This window comes from Gymnoscopelus microlampas (assembly GCF_963454915.1).
Source record: "Gymnoscopelus microlampas genome assembly, chromosome: 6".
NCBI classification, from domain to species: domain Eukaryota; kingdom Metazoa; phylum Chordata; class Actinopteri; order Myctophiformes; family Myctophidae; genus Gymnoscopelus; species Gymnoscopelus microlampas.
This window is the reverse complement of record NC_139943.1, coordinates 44,632,972-44,637,971: the sequence shown is the minus strand read 5'-3', so window position 1 is coordinate 44,637,971 and position 5,000 is coordinate 44,632,972. Positions and strand designations below refer to the sequence as shown.

The 5,000-nt window shown below is 45.1% G+C and overlaps 1 protein-coding gene across 3 annotated transcripts in view; it reads left to right on the top strand.

The window, feature by feature from the left end:
* Positions 1-5,000, top strand: part of frmd4a (FERM domain containing 4A) — a 102,571-nt gene that overhangs the window by 11,781 nt on the left and 85,790 nt on the right. The gene's annotated exons all lie outside the window — the stretch shown is intronic.

The window sequence follows — 5,000 nt, the reverse complement described above, 5'->3', positions numbered from 1 at the left end:
TGTATCAATCACTCAATCAATCAATCAATCAATCAATCAATCAATCAATCAAAGAAACAGTTAATCACACTTCAATCAAATACCTTGCAAATGTTTGATATTCAATACCTGTGTGTGTGTGTGTGTGTGTGTGTGTGTGTGTGTGTGTGTGTGTGTGTGTGTGTGTGTGTGGTTGTTTGGAAAACAACCCTTGGTTTACACTGTGGAATACGTGTTGCAAGATCTCCATCTCTCTATGGACATGCTATGACCTGCCAAGTGATTCACCTCAGTCGTCCTGTAAAAGTTGTTTACACCATTAGTAGAACAGCTGGATGTGCGTGCATGTGTGTGGGTGTATGTGGTGGCTGAATGGTGGATGGGTGTTTAATGTGCATTTGTGTGCAGGTGTGCACATGTGCAATACGAGAGTGTAGACTAGCCAACACCAAGTCATGCGTGTGCATGTGATTACGTTATCCCATTCCAATCACACTGTGTTAACCAAAGCGTATTCCTCTTTCATGTTGAAACGGCACCTTGTATTAAAGTGAATCACTCTTAAGTATAGAGTGTAAGTGCTGGTGATGAATGAACCATTCCTTCCAAACTATTATTCTCAGTGTCTCAAAGAATAATAAAGGGATCATGGGATTGAGTTCAGTCCCATCTACCATTACCTCTCTATTTGTTCATGTCAGATGTAATGAAAGTGTACTTTAGCTGTGTTAAGATGGCTCTTTCAGCTAATGGCTCACTTTCAGGGAGCCATTTTAAATGCCACATGTTCCGAAGGCTGTCACTCTCTCTTTCTCAGTTGGTTCTGGGAGAGCGTATCGACAGACACATGCACAAACCATGCAGTGAAACCTTTGAGTGACAGCTTTAACCACCATGCAATTCCCTCAAGAGTGAGAGAATAAGCACCTCACATAGCCTACCTTTTTTATTGCTTGTACCTGTATGTGTGAGTGTCTTCCGTACCACACAAAAACCCACACTATAAACGTTCCAATCAAATTCATCAACAAATGACCTCAGATATTGGATTTACTGGAGAATATCACTATTATACTTAGTTGACATTGTGGAAAAGAGGTCTAAGAGTAACTGAAACCTTCAGATCAACATGATTTGTTTGAGGGTTTCACATTACTGTTGCTTGTTTCCCAAAGTGTCCTGTAACAGTATAGGTGAGAGTGCATTCATTGTTTAAGACACTCTCAGGTTGCATGATTTCCCTAGAGGAGCAAGTTTCTGCACAGGGTTGCACATTTTGTTAAATTAGGACCCTGTATAACTAAAGATCCTCTGTTAAATTACTACTAACCCCTTTTCCTTTGACCCAGTCATATCCTCTCATGGACACTTTTGAGTCCCAATCCCACTGGTTTTGAAACACAGGTGATGGACATTTTCAACCGTGTGTGTGTGTGTGTGTGTGTGTGTGTGTGTGTGTGTGTGTGTGTGTGTGGGTGTGGGTGTGGGTGTGTGTGTGTGTGTGTGTGTGTGTGTGTGTGTGTGTGTGTGTGTGTGTGTGTAAAATGTCTTCTATGCTTGAAGTTGTACGGTAACGTACAGTGGTTCACAGTGAACCAAGCCAGTGTTGTTGAAGCTGTGAGCTTGACTGTCATAATTCAGCTTGATTGGTCACTTTGATGGAGATTGAATATTCGCTGTCACACTATGGTGAGGCATTGCTACCACTCTAGACTGGCTGATTGGCTGGAATTGGGAAGAGGCAAGCCCACTCACACGCACATAAACATGCACGCGTGCACACACATGCACGCACGCCCGCACAAAGAAACATGGGCACATGCACAATTACACAATTGCACATCTGGACCAGTACACACATATAATCTTTATTAATTGAGAAAAGCAGATTGTCTCAGGAGGGAGTCTCGTTCCCCTGATTGCATTCTTTCACAAAGACTCTCTCCATTCCCCTGCTGCCAGCTGTGTGCAGACAGACAAAGAAAAAAAAACATCTCACCATGTACGGTAGTGTACGCACATGTTTTTTTCGAGTGGTATTCAAAATATTTTTGGTCTATAAACGCACCCCGAGCTGGTGAGCGAGAACGTTCACACTGATGACTGTAAATCTACGCAGATGTTATTTTTTGTGACAGGAGATGGACAGATGTGTTGAGAGTGATTCTTCTTTCAGCGATGGGAAGGCCTGAGTTATACTTAGTTGCACACGGGTGTCATGCTCTGAAAATAGCCCATCTAGAAGCTCACAACATGTGGCATGTTGGATGCTTGTAGATCTGCTATTTGCAGTGTGCTACCAAGTGTAAATAAAGCATTAGACTGCATAAAGACTACCTTCAAAGCTCAATGAATAGCTCCTGTCTGTGGTGTTATGACAGTACCTTTGACTGTCCTGAATGTGGCTTTTAAAAGGCTTTCGCTTCTATAGATCCATAGCATAGCTGCCCTGTTCTGACATGTCACGTTAGATAACATCTTTATTGTCTGATTCCATTCTTATGTAACTGCTGCACCACCATGGGGCACTGTGTGGATGGACAGCACTATATATGCTAACATATACGTATACATTGGATAAATATAATCTCTCTGCAGCAGGCCACACTGTGTGCAATGCAGTCATGGAAAGCTACCGTAGCTCAGATCCATTTAAAAGCATATACATTTCCCATATGTACACAAGTGGAGATCACTCTGTTTCCCCGAAATTTCACGCACTCTTTCACGCCTAAAGTTGAATCTTGATCTCGAAGCCGTTTCTGAGAAAGCGAGGTTGGGTCGGGGAAAGCAGCAAAGATTATGGGATAAGGATAGGGCGGGAGAATCTCCTGTCATCTTGGCCCTGTCGCTCTCTTCAGTCTTAGCTAATGTAGCTGAACGGCACTGTTCCTGAGTCAGTATCGCTCTGATGGATGTGGGTCTCTATCCCAGTTAATTGAGCGATATCTACTGTACGTGGAGAACACAGCCATCTTTGTTTCATGGTCAACGCGTGTGACACAGCTGAACACGGCACGCCTCGTTACCCACGGAACAATGAGGACTGGCAAAGCAGCAGGGAAAGAGAGTCTTCCTTCTCATCTCTCGGAATCACTTTCTTTGCTACACTATAGCTCATTTTCTATTCTCGTCTCTCATAGCCCCCCCCCCCCCACCTACCCAAGAGACCCATCTTCATTCCATGTCATGTTTCTTCTCTCGCTCTCTCAATCTTTTGGTCCTTTCTTGTTCCCCTGCCATGGCTCCTACATGCTTCCGCCACACAGTGTAACGCTCTGTGATGCTCATTATAAAGCTGTTAAGAACCTATGGCTTCTTCTGCTGTACAGTTGTTCTCTACTCTGGTCCTCAGGGTGCCACAGATTACTAACTGCTCATTGTCTGCTCTGGGAGGTCAGTAATGGCATGTGGTGCCCCACATCAAAATTAGCTGCTGATTTGGCGGCTAGAATGAAAATCAGTTGTACTTTGGCTGTACTCCCCGAGAGCAAAGTTGCAAACTGTTGCACTATAGGAGAACAAAAGAAAAGAATAGAACGAGACACAGTGGCTCATAAATGAAATAGAAGAATGGGGCTATAATTTGCATTTATTAGGAACTCTGCATACTGTTAGCATAGCATGTCGACTCACAGACAATGAAGTAATAAAACAGCTGTACCGTCACCCTGACAGCCAAACTATACTGTTTGGACATTCGTTTTTAAAGTAAAATAAATTGAAGGTTTAACAAAAATGTCTTGTTTTGACAGTTTTACCCAGCAGCTATAACAGGGAGGCTTTCTGTTTGCATTGTTGGAATGTAAGCGGGGCATGAGAGCTAGACTTAGCGTACCCCTCTGCCTTTGTTATCCAGCAATCACAATAAGCTGCTCAACCTTTTTCTGTGAAATTAAGAACAAAAACAACAATGACACGACGAAGAAGGGGAGGGTGTGAGAAAGACAAGCGAGTTGGAGCGTTTCAAGATTTCATAACGGCAGGGGAAAAACATTTCAATTTCTTAGGGCGGTTGCGTGTTCTCCAAGGAAACATGTTGTTGTCAGTGAGGCACTGTGGGGGGGCCGAGGGGAGGATGGGTTTGGGGCAGGGGGGTGAATCATTGTCAGAAAGGGAGTGATTTACCCCCCTCTCCTATACCCACCCACCCACACACACACACACACACACACACACACACACACACACACACACACACACACACACACACACACACACACACACACGCATTCATGATGCGAGGAGGAATGTGAGCAGACAATAGCAAGACTGTAACATACCACCGGGCTTGTCTGTCTGTTTAGCCGTATCCAGGCTTTAGTTGTGCCTGCATGACGGGATTTCGAGGCAGGAATACTAATCAATGTTTGTTACCTTTTAAACGTGCCGGCCGCACCAATCACCGAGAAGGTCAGCAGTGGTCTCTGGGCATGGTGGGAAGAGACCCGACACCCTGCCCTGCTTAAATGGCACTAATCCAATCGTATAGATGTCTAACTCACAATTAATTTGTGTGTGTGTGTGTTTGTGTGTGTGTGTGTGTGTGTGTGTTATTCAGACAGTTGTTTGCCGGGGTGCTCGGCTAGCTACCGCAAAAACAATTACTGGCCTCCTGCTGGTGGACTCGTAGCCGAGAGCGGTGCGTACTTGATTGTGCAGCCAAGCTACAGCCTATTGATTCCCAGAGATCTCCTCTCGCCCTGAGGACTAATGATGAGAGAGAGAGAGAGAGAGAGAGAGAGAGCTGCGGTCAGGGAGACTGACATGCTCAAAGAGGAAGAAAGAGTAAGGAGAAAAAGTTACAGAGGGGGGGGAAAAAGAGAGAGAACGTGGGAGAAGAGGAGGTGGGAATATCTGAGAGGCTGTAGGGCTTCTCGGGGCTCCCACCACCACGCCCTGTTTTGGGATGAAAGCGTTGGACCCCTGCCCTCCTCCCTCTCCCCACAGAAGCAGTTCAGAGAAGGGAAAAAAGTGTTTTGGAAGGGAGAGGAAGGGGGGACTGCCCCTGCTGCCACCCC